This window comes from Enhydra lutris, unplaced genomic scaffold (genome assembly GCF_002288905.1).
Source record: "Enhydra lutris kenyoni isolate GAN:26980312 unplaced genomic scaffold, ASM228890v2 scaffoldscaffold61, whole genome shotgun sequence".
Taxonomy (NCBI): Eukaryota; Metazoa; Chordata; class Mammalia; order Carnivora; family Mustelidae; genus Enhydra; species Enhydra lutris.
In genome coordinates this window covers 9,954,180-9,973,625 of record NW_019154145.1, presented here as the reverse complement: position 1 = coordinate 9,973,625, position 19,446 = coordinate 9,954,180, and the positions used below count along the sequence as shown (strand labels likewise).

Here is a 19,446-nt window from a genome sequence, read left to right as displayed (position 1 = left end):
TAAGGGCTGAAAAATCTCCAATTATGATGAAAACTGTAAGCACACAGATCCAAGAAGCTCAATGAAGCCCAAGAAATACGAAGAAAACTAAATCACAATACTTTATAATGAAATTTCTTAAAACCTTAATAAAGAAAAAATCTTAAAAAAAGATGGAGGAATGAAGAGTCATGAATGAAGAAATAAAGGTAAGGATGACATCAAATTTCTTATCTGGAATAATATAAACAAAAAGACTGTGAATCACTCACAGGTACGGAGAAGAGACTGTGGTTACCAGAGGCGGGGGATGGAGCATGGGGGAAATGGGCAGAGGGGGTCAAAGATGCAAACTTCCAATTGTAAGAGGAATATGATCTGGGGATTTACTGTACAGCATGATGACCCTAAGTTAAAAATACTGTACTATATATTTGAAAGTGGTCAAAAAAAAAAGCTTAAAAAAAGTTCTCTGCACAAGAAAAAAATCTGTAACAATGTGAAGTGATGAGTGGTCACTGAAGTTATTGTGGTGATTATTTTATAATAGATCTATAAATCAAATCACCATGTTTTATACCCTAAATGAGTACAAAGCTGTATGACAACTCTCAAGAGAACTGGAAAGAATAAAAAATAAAATACTGAAGGAAAAATACCTGTCAACCTAGAATTCTATACTCAGTGAAAATATACTACAAAAACAAAGGTGAAATAAGTGATTTTAGACATACATAAGGTGAAAGAATTTAAAAACATATGATCTACCCTATAAGAAATGTTAACTGAAGTCTTTCATCAAAAGAAAAATGAAACTAGAAGGAAATAGGGGTCCACACAAAGGAATAGAAGGCACTGGAAATAATCACAACATAAAAATAAGAAAAAAATATTTTCCTTATTATCATTTAAATCTCTTTGAAGGAAATCTGATCACCTCAATAAAAATAACTAGGTAGTGTGTGGTTTATGGCATACGTCAAAGTTGAATGTCTGACTATGATAGTGCAAAGTCTGGGAAGGAAAAATGGAAGTATACTACTGTAAGGTTCTCAAATTATATGCGAAGTTGTATACTATCATTTGAAGGTAAATTGTAGTAAGATAAAGGTATCTACTGTAAACCCTAAGGTAACTCCTGAAATAACAAAGCAGAGAGTTTTATAGTTAATAAAGAAGATAAAATGGGATAAAACAACCTTAAAAGGAGGTAGAAAAAGAGGAAAAAGAGAACAAAGAACAGATAGGAGGAATAAAAAGCAAACCATGAAATGGTAGACCTATACCCAACTTGATCAAAAATCACATTAAATGTTCATGAAGCAAATATGTCGATTAAAAGGTAGAACTTGTTACAAAGATTGAAAAAGAAGTAAGACCCAACTCTTAGCTATACACAAGAAATTTACTTTGCATACAAAGATACAAACAGGTTAAAAATGAAAGAATGGAGAAAGACAGACCATTGTAACACCCTTAAATGAGAACTTGAGTGGCTATATTGATACCTATCAAAGTAGATTTCAAATCAAAGGATAATACCAGAAATAAAGGTTATTTCAAAATAACAAAGGGGTCAGCTCATCAAGAGGACATAGAAATTTCTAAACATTTATGTACTGAATAGAACTTCCAAATCCATAAAGCAAATAAATAACTGAAAGGAACAGAAAGGATTAATAGAAAAATCCACAATAATATTTGGAGATTTCAATAGCTTTTTTCCCTGTAACTAATAAAATGAGGATATAGAAAACCAGTAAGGATACAGAAGATTTGTACCACACTATCAACCAAGCCAAAATTTGTAGAATATTTAGTCCAATAACAGCATGATATTGATTTGCAATCACACATGGAACATTTACCAAGACAGGCCATATCATGGGGCATGCAGTAATTCTCGACAAATTTCAAAGTCTTCAAGCCATTCAAGGTGTGTTATGTTCCCGGACCACAATGAAACAGAATAAGAAATCAATAATAGACCAGTCTTTGAAAAATGTTCAAATGTTTAGAAACTAGATGACATACTTTGAATAACCATAGGTAAGAGAAGAAATCAAAAAGGAAATCAGAAAATAAATTTAGAATTTAGAACTGGATGAAAATGAAGCCACAACACATCAAAATTTGTGGGACATAAGTAAAGCAGTACTTAGGAGAGAAGTATTCAAAGGGGTCATCAAGAAAGGAGGAAGATTTTAAATCAATGACCTCAGTTCCACCTTAAACAACCAAAAAAATGAAAGCAAATTAAAACCAAAGCAAACAAAGAATAAAAACCTAAGTGGAAGTCAATAAAATCGAGTAAACAAAGACTAAACCAAAATCAAGAAAAGCAAACGTTCGTTCTTTGAGCAGACAAATAAAACTGGGACACTTTTAGCCCGATGAAGGAACAAAAGAGAGAAAGCATAATTTATCAATATCAGGAATGGAGAGGTGACATCACTATAGATTCTACAGATATTAAAGGGATAAAAGAACATTACATGCATTTTCATGCCAATAAATCTGACAAGGTAGATGAAACAGACATTCTCTGGAGGAGAGAAACTCAACAAGAAACATATAACCTAACACTTACAGGTACATACAGGTATATATATACATACATTAAGAACATTTACATCTATATATACTAACAAAATTAAATCTGTGTGTAAAAACTTTCTAAAAAAAAAAAAATTTTTTTCAACCTCAGATGGCCTCTGTATGAACTTTACCGAACATTTAAGAAAGCAGTAACACAGCTCAACATGAACTTTTCCAGTAAATTGAAATGGAGGCAATACTTCCCAAGTCACTCATGAGGCGAGGATTACATCAAACCGAAATCAGCTCAAGAAATGAGAAGAAAACCACTTAACAATACCCCTCCCTCTTGAACACAGATGCAAAAATTCTGAGTAAAATTTGAGCAAACAGAATCCCATAAGGGCTGCACGTCCTAATAAAGTGGGGTTTATGTCCCAGCAATGCAAGGTCATTTTGTTTATTTTTAAAATTAATTAATAGATTAATTAACATTAATTTTAATTTATTTATTTGAGACAGAGAGCGTGCACCCATGCACGCACACACAAGCAGGGGGAGTAGCAGAGAGGGAGAAGCAGGTTCCCCGCTAAGCAGGGAGCCTGACTTAGGGCTCGATTGGATCCCAGGACCCTGAGATCATGACCTGAGCCGCAGGCACACGCTTAGCCAACTGAGCCACCCAGGTGCCCCGTTTTGTTTGGAGGGCTTCTTCAACATCAAAAATCAATCTGTGTGAGTCACCAAATTTCTGAACTAAAAAAAAAAAAAAAAACCAGAGTCTCACAGGATCATCTCAAAAGACGCTGAAGAAGCAACGGACAAAACCCAATATCCATTCCTGATGATAATTCTCAGTGAAACAGGAAACAGAAGGAAATGCGCTGAACTTGATAAAAGGCATCTATGAAAACCCTCTAGTTCATATTATACTTAATGGTAAAAGAATGATTTTTCTTCCAGGAACAAAAAAAACATGATAATGCTACCCATTCTTAACACTACATTCAACTCTGTCCTGGAGTGTGTAGCCAGTGGAAGCAGAAGAGGCAAAAAAAATAAAAAAATAAAAAAAATAAATAAAACAACAACAAAGACACCTACATTGGAAAGGAAGTAAAACTGCCTCTTATGTGTGTGTATGTGACTGTGAGGTTTTCTTTGATACCAAAAGCATCATCAGTAAAAGAACACACTAATAAGACTTCATCAAAATCAAAAACTTCTGCTTTTATAAAGAGACCGTTAAGAGATTGCAAAGACAAGACAGATTGGTGGCAAGTGTTTGCAGAACACGGAGCTGGTGAAGGCCTTGTATACAGAGGAGGTCAGAAATCTCAAAATTCAACAGCAAGGAAACCAGTTAAAAAACTGGCAAAATATCTCAACGGACACTTCACCAGGAAGAAAGAGGAGTGTTGAGTAAGTACAGGAGATGATGAATGTCTTTAGTCAGATGAAAGTTAAAACCACAGTGACATATGGCAATAAACACCTTTTAGAATGATTAAAATTAGAAACACTGATTACACCAAGTGCTGGCGAAGACATGAAGGGTCTGAGACGCCTACACTGCTGGGGAGAATACAAAATGGTACCATCCTTTGAGAAAACAGTTGGGTAGTTTCTTACAAAGTTAAATTTACACTTACCATCTGATTCAGCCGTTCCACTCCTGAATGTTTCCAAGAGACACCGAAGCACACAGACATTTGTACATGAATACTCATGGCAGCCTTGTTTGTAAAGCTAACAGTAAAAACTGGAAACCACCCAAAGGCCCTTGCACAGAGTGGAGAACAGAGGTATAGCCATTCAGCGAAATGTGACTCAGCCATTAAAACGTAGTACTGAAAGACAGGAAGTACTGATCCTGAGTCTTGAAACACATGCTGAGTGAAAGACGTCGGGTCAGAAAAAGGTACATCCTTATGACTGTAGTTACACGAATTCCAGGAAACAGAAACTTAACGATGGCAGACAGCATCACCGGCTGTCTGGGTGTGGGGAAGGGAAGGGATCGCAACAGAAAAGGAAGAAGTTGCTGGGATAATGAGCAGGTTCCTTTCCTTGTGGTGATAGCTTTAGAGGTGGACCCAGACTGCAAGATACTAAATTTGAAAAGTGTGGTAGTGTCCATTGTATTTTGTATTTATTATGCGTCTGGGAGGCTACTGGGTCGACACACAGTACTTTGAGAAGACGGAACACTGAGGGAGGAATGGAAAAGAACTGCTAGAAGACTGCAACAGATTCAAGCTCTGGAGATCCGGAGCTTGGTTGACAGGAAGGAGGTGGCACCATCAATAGCGACAGGGACAAGCAGCAGAAGACAGGCGCATTCGAGCTGTAGGCATGGTGTGTGCCAGCGGGACATCTCATTCCAAGGGGCAGTTTAAAACCCTCAGGCTAGAGATCAGAGGCAAGAGACACAGCCTTGGGACGTTCCCTCCCTCCCTTCAATTTCACCCCCCTCCCTCGGCCCTCCTGGGTGGATACATTTTCTTCTGTGTTATAATCTGAGTCCCGGAGGGAAGAAAAACCCCAGTTTGGAAGAGTTCCATTCACCTACATGTGACCTTCAGGGAATTTCTAGGCTCTCGCCCAGAGGTGAAACCCACCAGGTCCTCATCTCACACTCGGCAGAGTGGAGCTTTCCCAGGCTCATAAAAAGCTGTATGTGTTGGCACAAAGTGAATAAAGTGATGTATGAAAACGCGGAGGGAACGAGCCATGTGTGCCCCAGGATCTAAGGAACCAGAAATGGGTAAGACCTATGAAGTCATTTCTCTGTTGGCTGCCCCATTCCATGTTACATCAGTCCCTGCCAGAATGGAACTGTTCCTGAGAATGGCAGTGTGGCTCCTCGCGCCCGAGCCAAAGGAAACATCTGTAAGTCTGGCGGGGTTTCAGGTGAGCGCGCTGCTCTGAGGGTGCGGAGCCTGTCCCTGCAGGAGACTCTAGCTACAGAATCAACTGCTTTTCTCCTTCCTTGTTTTATTTTATTTTATTTTATTTTATTTATTTTTTTTAAAGATTTTATTTATTTATTTGTCAGAGAGAGGGAGAGAGAGCAAGCACAGGCAGACAGAATGGCAGGCAGAGGCAGAGGGAGAAGCAGGCTCCCTGCTGAGCAAGGAGCCCGATGTGGGACTCGATCCCAGGACGCTGGGATCATGACCTGAGCCGAAGGCAGCCGCTTAACCAACTGAGCCACCCAGGCGTCCCCCTTGTTTTATTTTAAACGTCAAAGCTTTTCACACTACAGTGACACCCTCAAATGATTCTCTTACTTCCGTTGCTTCAGTTGAAACAATATATTTCCATGCTCCGTGGAGCGCCCACCAGCTGATTCAAAACCGGGAATGCAATGGGACCCCCTATTTCAACGTGCCATGGAAAGATAAAGGAGGAAAAAACAGGTGGACGAGGCTGGAGGGAAAAAAGGAGCTCTTTCCCTCGAATGTTCTGCAAACACTCACACAACTGATGCCCAGGACGGTTTGAATGCTCGGTCGTAAAAAAGTTCTGTGAGGTTCTAGAAGGTGTGCTGATGGACTGAAATAGCCCCTGAATGCCTGCCAGAAGCTTCCAGTTCAGTAAGATGAGTGCCCGTGCAACTGCAGCGTGACACCGAAAGCACTGTGCATGGGGTGCTGGGTGTCCCGGGGATCTCAGTGGAAAGGACATGACTCTAGTGGGGTTTCCAAAAGGAGCGTCTATGGATGAAATGACACTTGCATTAGCCTTTGAAAGGCCAGCATATAAGCAATCGGAATAGGGAAGAAGAAGAAATAACACTCTAGGTAGAGAAGACGGACGAGACACAAGGCATGGCTGCCGAAAGCCAAGGAGTGCTTGGGGAAGAATTCAATATTGTTCAACAAACATTATTAAGCACCTGTTGGTTACCCGCTGTGCCAAGTGGCAGGAGTACAGAGATGCCAGAGGAGTGTGCCTTTTGAAGTGAAATGGATGATTTCAGCATAATAACAAACACCAAGAACACAGACACACCCAGCGTGATCTAAGGAACGCCGGAGGCCAGGCAGTCAGGAGGCTGGATTCTCAGGACAAACTACTTAGGACGTGTTTGTTTGCTCAGTCGCTGTTTTCCCAGCTGTAACATGGGCTCAGTACATAGTATTTGCCTTCTAGGAGTGTTGCGAGCATCTGTGCGATCACAGGACCTTGTAACATTGTGACACCGTCACCCTTAGCGCAGGACCTGGCGCGGGGGCAGGGACTCCACATAAAGATCACTTGTTTTGGGGTTCATACGACTGAGTACCGACCCCACTCTTACTGAGAGGCTAGTTGGTGCTGACCGCAGGCTGTATGCGGGGGTGTTGCTGGCAGAAGCGGGTTTCAGTGTCCTCTCCTCGAGGGGACGGGGAGTACTAATGTGCTGTTGGGCTGAGGGCTCTGCGTATGATCTCTGCGAACCTGCGGACTATCAGAGCCATTTTGTAGATGAGGAAACCAAGGCACGGGGGTGTCAAGTAACGTGCTCTTGGTCACAAGCCAAGTAGCCTGGGGAGGTGGGTCAGAAACTAGCGTTTCATCCTCAGCACTCCCCCGCCCCCATTTGGCACCCCAGAGCCATGGAGCCTTTCTGGTTTGACCACGGGCCAATTCCAATAGTATTTTATTGGAGCCGGCAGGTGATGTGGTAGGAAAGGGTGAGCGAAAGCGAAACATGGCACAGAGATCAACCTGCACCGGGAAAAGCACGCACCTAACCATCCATCGCATCTCACATCTGCACAGGGTTTTACGATTGAGGAAACTCTTTCAGTGCCTTGTCTTTTTTTTCTTTCCCCCTGACACCATGTTGCTGATAAGCAGGCTAATGAGTAGAGCCTCGTGTAAGGGAGCCCTGGGCCTGTATATTTGGGGTGTCGACAGAGGTGACCTGGGGGCAGGCATCCCAAGGGACAGAGTGAAAGGTTTCCGTTTCAGAGCAGGGCACCCCTGGGCACCCCAGCATCCCCCCACCAGACCCTGAGCTCCCTGCGGCCGTGGGCCACACCTTCCTTCTCTGCATCCCCAGGACCCTACGGTGCACACTGCCTGGCACAGAAGGCTCTTAAAGCACATTCTAAGAGCCATGAAAAGCCTCTCTCCGCTTCTCCGCAGTAACTGCAAAAATGGGCACGTCGGTGCTGATCAGAGAGACGGAGTAGCCCCCCATCCGTTCAATCTGCAGCTAATTCCGAGTGCCCGTTTCAGGCCCAGCACTGAGCTCGGCACAGGCGTTTCAGAGATTAAAAAAGACACAGCCTTCTAACAAGGAAATTTATGCTCGTAGCATGAAAGATACTTATGAAAATAAGTACTATAAATTCTCCAAGATTTTCAAAGTGTGCCCGGGGCTTTGATTTTTACGGTGTGGTATTATGTGCCTATTTTTATTTGAATGAATGCCAGGGAAGTAAATGGGAAGCTAAATTGTCTTTTGAACTCCACATATAATATTAAGGTTTAGATGGAAGGTCATATGGAACCCACATGGCGTAGGTAAAAGAAGTAGGCGCATTATAAAAATTACTCCGAAGGATGTGTTCGATTTTAAGACCAGATCAGCAGTTTTCCCTGGCATTATCAGCCTCGCTCCAAACATCACTTAATCTTTGTCTCAGGTTCCTCTTTCGTAAAGTGGGGGTGTGCTCTGCCTGGGGCAGTGGGGGAAGTGGCTGGTGGTGGGGGGGGAGAGGATGCGATAGGGCTTAACGGTTTCCTCGCTTTGAAGTGTTCTAAAAATAAAGCGTTTTCATGGCGAACATGGCTCGGAATATTGTGTCCACACAGCATTCCGTGTTGCTAGGGCAGTCCGACCGGTGGGTTTTCTTCGGCTAATGCAGGCAAAGAGCGGGCCACAGAGAGGCAGGCCTGGCTCTTCTCGTCTGAGCATTCTGGGCACGGTACCCTCGAGGGAGGAGGCAGGCCTCCAAACGACCCATCGGCCTAGCTTTAAAGCTCCAACTCTGTCACCGGACGCAGACTTCCGGTGGCCTCTTAAGCTGTCACAGTTTTATTTGCCTTGGAGTTTAATCTGTGCAGTAAAAGCCTGACGTGTCCCACTTAAAAACTGTTCTCCTAAGTCCAGATTAGCGAACAATTAGACAGCGAGGAAAACCCCACAGACCTGATTTTTTAAAAATGTGGCTTTAATTTATTCATTACCTTCCCTGAAGTCTTCCTTCCGGGAGATGAGAGCAAAGCCTGGGCTCTCGGAGGCACTGCCTCTGCGGGGCCGCGGGCGCGGTGGCGGGACCCCTTCGGGTGCCCGCCGCCCCCCCCCGGGGGGGTGGCACGCGACCCGTATTGGACTTGCAAAACAGCTAAGCCCTGCCACCATCTGGCAGCTGTACGGGGCCCCGCGTAAAATGAACTGGTGGTCACAACCCAGTTCCCATTAGACAGATGTCCACTTGACAAAGAGAGTGCCACACTCAGCAGTGGGCTTGGCAGGGACGAGAGAGGCCCGAGCCTGGAAATTGCGTTTCCTGGTTCCGCCTGAGCCCTGTTGCTCGCTGGGGGCGCGGAAGCGGGCCGGGTGGTGGGGGGGGAGTGGCAGGTAGAAGGCAGCAGCTCTCAGAGGACTACCTTAGGTTCAGTGATCCGTCTCACCCTTCAGAAGATACCTCGACACTCATCTCTGAGGTCTTCTCACCCACCCTGCTGAGAAACAGTATTTTCCCAAACTAGGTTTTGGTTTATCGAGCCACTGGGTGGCTGTCCCTTAAGACCACCAGCGGGACACCACGGCCTCACCCAGGGCTGACGGAGACTGCATCTGCCTGCATCCCTCTCTCCAGCTTCCATCCCAGCCCCAGGGAGAACACGCGGGGCAGGGCGGGCAGAGGAAGGGCCCTCTTCGACCCTTCCTGGCTAATAACGAGCATCCCCGCCCCAAACGAACAAGACAGCATTCAGTCCTAAAGACAAAGGGCAAAACCAGTGATCCTTTATCTCAAAATGTCCTATCTGCCCGGACAACTCATGAGCACCTTACAGAGGACTCAAGACACGAGAACCCTGCTTGCTGTTCTGCCGTTGACATCTTTTATTTGATCTAGAGAGTGAAACCAAGTTGATCTGGCTCACCCCCCACCCAGTATAAAGGAAGTGGGAGGTGTGAAGGAGAGCTATGTTTCCTGCATGGCGGGGGTTTATGAATTAGGCAATGCTTTCCATTGATTTTTTTTTTTTTAACACATCCAAACAGCTTGGTTCACATCCTCTTTTGAATAACCGAAAATTCTTTACAAAATATTCACGTACACACGCACACATAAACAAAGACCGAGCGCCCAGCTATACCAACACCCACCAACCTGACTTGAAGGAGAATCTTTAAGCAGCAGCCCAGAAATGAAAAAGAGGAACTTTACCTGTTTACTGGGTTGCACTGACTCCGTGTTATGCTGGTGTCAGTTACTACAACGTGTCTCAATATTAAACAGAGCCCAGTGTGCCGAACAACATGACGTAAGGCCTAGAGTTATTATCCAGAGTCCATGGAAATTTGGGCCAAAGCAAGATAATCAGACACAATTATTCTGAAAGAGCCTGTTGTCCTCGAGGCCAGGACATGAGGACCAAGAATTCTGAATAACTGCTTGGGTTTGGAATCCGTACGCGGCCCGCTACAGAGTTTCAAATATTTGTTTTGCCAACATTTATACTCTGTCTCCAGAGATCACTGGTTTTTACTGATGACCCCTCCCCTTGCCCCCTCCCGCCATGTTCTTTTTGTTCCCTGTAAAATGCCTATTGAAATCACGTCCAGTATTTCCTAGCAAACTAGTTGAGAAAGAAGCATTAGGAGGTGTCTGCGCACACAAAATTTTGCACAGTCTTCCTAACACACAGTTTACGAAGTCTGGAGGCCATGACGGTTTCCCCATCCCTGTCTTCTCGGGCTCTCGCTACGCTATGCTACTTCCTGTCCTTTATCCGCTCCCCACCACAGGCTGGGCCCTGCAAGAGGCACTTTACGTTCAATATTCTATGAATAATTTATTCTGCAGTGGTCGCCCATGCAGGCAAGGACACAACCATCTGAAGAAACGGTGTTGGAAGAAACGTACTTTGGGTCACCACAAAGTTTAAAACAGATGTGTGTGTTGTGTAAGTACACGACAAGCACACGCACACGCACGCCTCCTACACGGATGAGGCTGTCGGTCACTCTGGAGCGCCAGCTGGACGTAGCTGCGTCAGGCTGGGGCAGACATCCTTCCAGAGGACCGTGAACCACAGACGCTCCACGGAAAGAGGGGACCGAGGGCCTGCAGACGCATCACCCACATCTGTGCTCTCCTACAGGACAGCAGCAAACCACTTGGCATTTTATGGGGAGCCTTCCAGAAGGTTCATTTAGCGAAAACATTAGCCTCGTCCTGACCTCAATACTCTCCAGGGAGGAGAAAGAAGTGGGAAAATTAAAGACAACGAAAAAGGGGAAAGGATATCGGGGGCCCATTGCTGGAAAATAAACATTGGACGTCTTCTCCCCCGAACTCCCTCCCTTCACCTTTCTTACACAAACAGCCAAAGATTCCTGCACATGCGGCCACTGGCGTGTCCTTTCCCAAAGAGACGGTGTTCCTATGCACAAAATGGACACTGCATCACCCAAGCCGACTCTCTGCTTTCAAAGAACTCATGGCCACCCTGTCTTTCCTGCTGTCCCATTCCTCCTCTCCTTCTGGGGCAAAGAACATGGCCTGTTCGTCTGTCTGTCCCCAGCCTGGAGTGCCACGCCTTGCACACAGTAGGGGCTGATAAACGTTTATGGCCCCGTGATGGCGCTTCGGCAAACACGGCATTAGATTTCCGGGCCACATCTTTCATCTTTTCTTGTCGACATGAAACAGGATCCAGGGCTTTCAAGGCTCCAATCCCTGCTACAAAAGAGCCAGGCATGAGGCCTTAGGAGAGCGCCGGCCGGAGGCCCACTGCTGGGGGCCGGGGGTCAGCGGGCCGGCCATCTCCGTAACTTTCATCATGTTCTGAGTTCGCCACCTCTTCTGTGTCAAAGTTTGGCTCAAACTCTACACTTTGCTGCTGTGCCAACATTTTAAGTCTGAGCAGCAGATTCCAGGGGTCTAGCATTAATTCAAAGACCTCATCTATATATAGCCTTGCTCTATACTTAAGCATCTTCAAAAGTTCAATCATATTCTTTCCTTTTTTTTTTTTTTTTTTTTTTGAGAGCACAATCCCTCTCTTTTCATGTTTTGCTATAGCCTTCCTCCCTTTTCATTCCTGTGACTCAACGCTCTCAGGCCTTTTAAGTTAACCTCCTGGACCTTTCCATATGGGCTCACCGTCCTAGACCTCTGTGAATCATGCTGCTGCTCTCCTCTGGAAAGCCTCCGTCTCCTTGATCCATCTTCAATACCATTTCCTGATACCGGCACAGCGGCCTAGAGCAGAGCAAAAAAGCTCTTTGGGCAAGGTGGCAGCTTACCTGTTCTTTACCACTTGACACCTGCTATCTCCATTCGTAACATTTAGCATTCGTGGATCGTTTTGACCATGAACTTGTTGGAGGCATTGTCTCTTGCGTCCCCCACGGTCCCTACGACTGTGTCCCTCCAGTGTCTATGATGCAGCTCCCCTTAAACTATAGGAATTTAGGAAGCAATTTTTTGGGGGGGAGAAAAAGGAAAAAAGAAAAAAAAAAGGAGCAGTGATTCATGGGCCTAGCAGGCAAGAGACTCTGAACACTGCCGATGACAGCGGAACCACGACGGAGAGACAAGTATCAAGCCAGGCCTGTGCTGGGCTGCAGGACTCACCCCACAGACTGAAGGCCTGCCACACCCCCACATACTTTATAATGATCAGCTTCTGGGTCAATCAAGGAGTGTGATGAACGGATACTCCCTTTCAATCCTTTAATTCATCTCTGATTCCAATTTATGATCCCCTTAATGGAAATAGAGAAATTACATTTCTTTATTCTTTAAACCCATCACTGTCCAAAGTAGATTTCTCTGATTGGGTTTCTCCAATTGAAATGAATGCCCGAACGTGGGAACTGGATCAGGGGCATCTTTCTCAGTAATTTACATAGAGAGTGAAAAAATATCGATCCGTATACCTATGCCTGTGGTGTTTCACTTGCCAGGCTCGTTCTCCCAGACCCATTAGTTTTTACCATTACAACCCGACCCTGTTCAGCGAACTAGCTCTCTTCTCCATCTGGAGCAGAAAGCTGCTTGGACGCTTCTGCCTACGTGTCTGTCCACGGGCCTTGAGAAATCCGTGTACCCCATCATTCATCCTGCCACGAATGCCTTTATGATGTGCTCCCTTCCCCATTGCCTGTGCTCACCAAAGTCGACTGGAAAATACCCTCGCACCCTGGAAGGCCCTAATTCTTTAATTCATATAACCAACCTCTTCACTGAAAATTTCTCTAGCATGATACCTCCTGTACACCGAGATACCTAATGTTTGATTTTCCACTGAATTTCACAGCAAGGGTCAGAACGTTTCCAGTTCTCTTGACCAAGTATCCTGAAAGCCCAAGGACTATCACCCATCATTTCTGTTACCAGAATATGAAAACCTCCACCAATCTGTTGCTAAATCCTATTACTTTAGCCTACCTTCTACCTCTCCCCCCCCCCACCATTTGGCCAATTCTCTTTTCAACCCTTTTTCATTTCCAACGGTCGTGAAGGTCAATGTGACTATTGTACATGTATTCCTAGCAGCACATCCTGGCACTCTTGTGTCTGGAAGGAGACTGGGTCTCACAGGAGGTTTGGGCTAGTCAGGATCAGAGAAGAAAGCAGGTGAGTGAATGATCTCAGGATCAGCGAAGTTCGGACAAGGAACAAAGAACCTGAGACCTCGTGCCTAAATCCTGTGTCTGGGGCCATATGTCCTAGAAAAAGACTCAGTCTCTGAAGCATCTAAGAACACAGGAGGAAGGGCTGTAGCTGTCCTAACAGCACTGTGCATTTCACCATGGCTAGGATGATTAAAGACAATACGCTTTTTCACAAGGTATATAATGACTTTATTTATATTTTTTAATGCCAGCATTCTAAGCACTTCTAAAATCTAACTTAACTATGGTTAATGATAAATTCTAATTAGAAGCAAAGCTTGAAGGAGGAAGAAAGCTAAGCTTTCCACCTGACTGCCTGATCATCTGGGGTCTTCGGAGTGGAAGTGAGGAAGGGAGGGCAGGTCATGCACGCCAGCTCTCAAGCCACGGATATGTGTTTCAGAGCAACTGACTCTAAGAAAATATGGTCTTTCTGACTGGGAACCTGGTCTTGTCATTTCCAAAGATGGTTTCATAACGACCCACCGTATGGTAAGCCAGAGTGGTTCACTTGTGTAACTGATGGGAGAACAAGTCTAATGTGGAGAAATCTCATTGGGGGCAAATAAAAAGGCAAATAAGACCTCTAGGCTGGCAAAGTACAACACACTCAATGGGAAATGCAAACTGTGAGATCATCTAGATTTTGTTGTTCTAGTCAACCTGTAACATGTGTTGGAAGGATCCCAACAGACAGAGGCCATGGAGCCCTGGGCTTACTTTTCATGTAAATTTCTACCAAAAAAATCCATTCCCCTCTCATCTAGAGCCTGTTTTCTTTATTCTTTTATTACGTTGATTCCAGAAAAGTAAACCTTTTTCTCCACCAATCTGTTGCTAAATCCTATTACTTTAGCCTATCTTGGGACCAGATGGCTGGGGACCAGCCCATGTCCCATACAGAGGAGAAGACAAAATGGTTAGAAGCAGCCTTAAGTAGTTTCTTTCCTTCCTTGAATTTGGCTCTCTCTGTGTGTCCTCTGTGGCTCCCTCCTTCCTTTTCTTCCTCTTTTCCTCTCCAGAGATGTAAGGATCAAAGTATGACCAAGACAGATATTATCTGCTGGGGGAGAAGCTGCCCTTTGATAGAAGGGACAGAAATTCAGAGCTGAGCTAGACAGGCATGGTCCAGGGAATGTCAGCATCAGAATGGTGGGGGAGGGGGCATTTAAGGGGAGTCCTTCTCACTGTAACCCAAAGGAGACTAATTTAACATTTTTCTTAATTTATCTCCATCAGCACTGTGGGTACAGTCTGCATAAGTCAGAATAATGTAGAAGTCCATTTAAAACAATGAATTGTTGGGGCGCATGGGTGGCTCAGTGGGTTAAAGCCTCTGCCTTCGGCTCAGGTCATAATCCCAGGGTCCTGGGATCGAGCCCCGCATCGGGCTCTCTGCTCAGCAGGGAGCCTGCTTCCCCCTCTCTCTCTGCCTGACTCTCTGCCTGCTTGTGATCTCTGTCAAATAAATAAATAAAATCTTAAAAAAAAAAACAAAAAAACACAAAAAACAAACAAACAAACAAAAAAACAATGAATTGTTAAATCTTTCATAGAGCCATATGATAAAACTACCGAACCTCTCCTCTCATAGGCACGTGATCAGGATCCCTGCCTGCATGAATAGAAAAATTCTGACCACCTTTTACATTTATCCTATAGGACCTCGGTCAGCCAACAACGAAAAGATGGCACGGGAAGTTACACAGCGATTTCCGTTAACGTAAAATTAATTCAGGATGAAAGATCCTTCCTGTGGGCCACTGAGAGAGCATTACCCAAACTGGGCCTGTCCCAGAAAATCGAGGGCAGCAACCCCAGTTTCCAAGAGATTTAGGGCAGAAATCCTGTAACTACCTGCATGCACTGAAATGTAAAATTGGTTCACCTTGTTGCGTTTTGAATTCTTTCTCAATTACGGATTTTGAGATGACATCACTTAAATAAACTGGTTCCAAGTCCATTTCTGGTACTTAAGGGAAGTTTCTGATGAGAGTTCTTTGAGGAAGAAAGGAGAGGCATGAACCGTGAAAACACTCCCACCCCAGTCCTCCAATGGGATAACTTCCATAAAAAGGTCAAAGGTGTTCTCTGCAGCCTTTCACATTTTAAAGATTAAAGTTTGAGAAGATGTCACCTCTCCTCAGACCATACAGGCAGCAAGCCCAATTGTCCCCTCGCTGAATGCACAAACCACAGGGAGCTTGTGACAGTGTTACTGTAAGGATAAAGGAAACTGAGAGGCATTCTCTGAAGGAGCTTAAGATAACACATAGTTCTAATCCCCTTACAGGTTCTGGAGTTTGCTCTCATTCTACCCTAACACGGGAGAATCTTCTGGACTGGGGTTGGGGTGGGAGGGGGGCTATCTTCCTGTCAAATTCTGAAATGTGTACGATTGGGTTTTGGTGCCTTTCGTCCTTCCCCTAGAGAGGAGGCCAGACTTCGAGGCTATCAGTGAGCTCCTGCGGCCTGAAACAGAGGCGTCTGGCAGGGAAGGAGGGAGCCCCGGTAGGTCAGAGCGGAAGAGCAGCGCCACAGGGGAAGAGGGCAGGGGCGGCCGAGGTGAGCTGCTGTCCCGCCGGCCCAGTAGCAGTCCGACCATCAAGAAGATGACATGCCACCTGGCGCCGCCACCACCACAAAGCTGCTGATTTGAAATTTAGTAACTCTTCCCAGAGGAGCCGGGGATTTAATTTTTTCCCTCCCGGAACACTCTGGCCTCCAGGCGCGGCGGGGGCTATAGCTGTGCGGACCCTTCTGCCGCGACCTCTGAGCACATTTCAAGAAAAAAGGAAGTGTTGTTCCTCGGGCCTGTGGCACGCAGCGATAGCGACACAGCCACTTCCTGTTTCTGGCCTCTCTTGGGGTAAGAAGTTGCAGAAAAAGGTTGGGGGGAGGGAGGGGTGATCAGTGAGGCCTAGGGTCAGGACTCAGGGCCTGGTTTCACCGTCCAATGTCAAATGTTAAACGACTGCGTTCTAGTCACTGAGACCCTCAGTTTTCCTCCCTGCAGAATCGGAGTAACAACATTTAACGTAACGACACTTGAGGATACCATTGAACACCTGAGCGGAGCACCATGTGGCTGGCGCTGGTGCCAGAGTATGTTTTTCCAGGGTGCTAGGGTCCCGGGTCAGGGTTTCGGGGAGAATAGAGCGAGCAAGAGAGCAAGGATCCAAGGAACAGCATTTACCCCTACGTGGAGGCTCGGGGTGTGGGCTCTGCGAACACACCACCCCCACCGGGCCTCGCTCACGACTGCCAGCCCCAGGCCAGAGCGTCCCCTCTGCCCTTACCAGCCCCCCTACCTCAGGTCTCAGGGAACAGTCCCCACACTCTGGTACCCTTACTGACCTTGTCCCCTGCCCGTCCAGGGCCTCACCGGCGACAGGTGATCCCCAGTCTGGGCTCGCTCACAGAGCCCCAAGCCTCAGGGCCCTACTCCCAGTCTTCACCCTCCCAGGGTCACGGGGCCTCCCTGCTCGTCAGCAACCCCGCTCTTCTTTCACACTGGACTTTTCCAAAGCAGTCGTTTTAAGTCAGATCCCTTCTCCTCACACCTTCTGTTCCACCGGCCTCCACCTGTCTCCTGAGAAGACGGGGGCACCTGTACTGTCCACTTTGCTCCAGGACACTGAAACGTACTTGTTGCTACTTCCTTCTAAGGGCTCTGCTGTCTCAGCTGAGGTCCCCTTCTACCCTTTTCCGTGTGCCCTTCAGCCACCCTGTCTCCTCAAACACCCTGGTTCTGGTCTTTCTTGTGCTTTCAATATGTCCTTTTGCTCTATGTGTTTATTAGTTTTTTAAAGGAAAAAAAAAAAAAAAAAGGCTGGCCCACTAGAAAGGGCAGTCTCTACGCACAGGCCCACATGTAAACCTACACAACCCACGGCCTCCACCTTCTGAAACGCTCTCGCACCCTCCCGGCCACCAAAGCCAGTGGCTCTCCTTAGCCCACATCCTTCTTGACGCTACCGTGGCACCGCAGACTCAACGGGCTGAAAGCTGAACTCAGGCTTCCTCTCCTTCCCATTCCCTCCGCTGCTGCTGCTTCCCCACGCCTCCCGGTTCAGGCCAAGCCCTCCGGCTCAGCCCCGCCTCAGCTGAGCTATCAAGCCTCCTTTCTTTCCACCACCGCCATGTCTGTGTCACTCAGGACACGCCGTCGCCACGGCCACCAGCATCTCTGTTCAGGCCCCGTGGGCGGCAGCCGACACACTTCACCGGTCTCCTGGTCCCTGTTCCCCGCACTGCCATGGCCTTCGCAGACCCTCAACGGTCTCTCCCATCAAATTCTAGACTCTAGCCTGAGAGGGAAGGCCTTCTAAGAACTGGCTCCGGCCTCTGTTCCCAGGTGTCGTGACCTTCCCCGCTGGCATTTCATTTCATGGACTTCATGTTTCCTTTGGACTCTGGCAGGATTCACAGCTCCCAGAACCTGCCCCACACGTCCCACCTCCATGCTTGAAATCAGGCCCGTCCATCCACCTGTAATGCTCAATACTGTCTTTACTTAAGGAAATCCTGTTTTTCTCTTTGGAGATGTGGAAAAGATGCCATGTCTTCCTGCCTCCGCAGCTGCTAAGTATTCATTCCCTCCCCGAGCTTCCAGAGTTCAAACAGGCCCCTCTTTCTCATCCTTATCCCATGGTCTCCAATATTATCGTTCCCTGTGCGCTGGCCTCATTGTCCCTATTAGATCGCAGGTTCCTGGGGACAGCGATGATAACAGCCCCTGTAATAGTCAGCAGCGCCACGCAAGCTCCTCCCACCTTCATCTCAGCCACCCCAGGAGCGGAGCCTCCCTCCTCAGATGGAGATTAGGTAACATGCGCAAGGCGTGGTAGGGCCAGAACTTGAATTTAGGCTTGTCTGACTTCAAAACCAGTGCTCTGAACTACGGGGTGGTATCTCCCACCACCCATAGACTTGACCAACAGCTCCAAATAAAACATCATCTCCATGAGTCGCGGGACATGGGACAGTTCACTGAGCTGGGTTCCCCCGAGTTGCTGACTCTGCTAAGCCAATGCATACATTAATAGGGAGAAGGCACAGACAGTCTGGGCTCTAACTGTTAGAGGATGCCTTAAAAATACAGAAGAAAGTTCTGATGCTTCAAGGCTTAAGGACATCAGGTGCGCAATGACAGGAAAAACCTAATGCACCTGGATTAGGTAATGACCTGATTTTGTCTCCTTCCTTGGAAGCACTCGTGTCAGGGAGGCAATGACTCGAGGCCACACCAAGAGGCCTGTGTAGATCATTCAGACCACGGTTATGTAGAAAATTCTGTTACCTGAAGCTGTGCCATCAGCCCTGGGAAGACATGGTGACCATACTCTGCTGACAGAGTCTGGACCAGGGCAAACGTGAGGTCCCACGGCACGTGTGCACAGGAAAATACCGCGTGGCGCACACAGGTATGAGGTCGAGACAAGCTGTGGCCGCAAGTGGCTAAGGGCTGTAATCCTCTGAAGGGAATGTCATTATGCAGCTCAAATCCCATCACAACAAACACCGTTAAAACAGAGATATCTGTGTAACAAAAATCCTTTCAAGCTTTGGCTGACGGCCCACGTCCTTCAAGCAATATTTGATGTGAGATTTGGAGTCCGCAGTAATGGGAATTGACCTATATTTCCAGAGGTAAGATTTGAATGATTTCATCTGTAGCTTCTATCCCATGGTACCATGGGTTGGAATCCTGTACGATCTAAACCCGTGAGCATGAAAACCAAACGCGAAGGCAGGGACCAAATCAACCTTGCTCGTGAAAGGCAGAATTCCTTCCCTTCATTTGGGGGAGCATTTAGGTACAGGAGAAGGCCTCTGACCCACACCCTGACATGGCGCAAAGCTGGTGTGTGGCCTCATCTCCGCGAGGTGAGCACATGGCGGGAGAGCGCACAAAGACAGGAGGAACATGTTCAATTTCTTACTCTGCTACGTACTAGCTGAGTCCGCGGGGCTGTTGCTTAACTTCCACAGAGCCTCCATTTCCTCATCTCTAAAATGTGACCAACAACACCTACTTTCAGGATTTTCGCAAGACCTAAAGGAATGGACTC

General features: G+C 46.5%; 1 protein-coding gene across 5 annotated transcripts in view; it reads right to left on the bottom strand.

Annotated features, from left to right (window-relative positions):
- The window catches only part of LOC111158599 (CUGBP Elav-like family member 2), a 321,671-nt gene that overhangs the window by 127,453 nt on the left and 174,772 nt on the right, over positions 1-19,446 (bottom strand). The gene's annotated exons all lie outside the window — the stretch shown is intronic.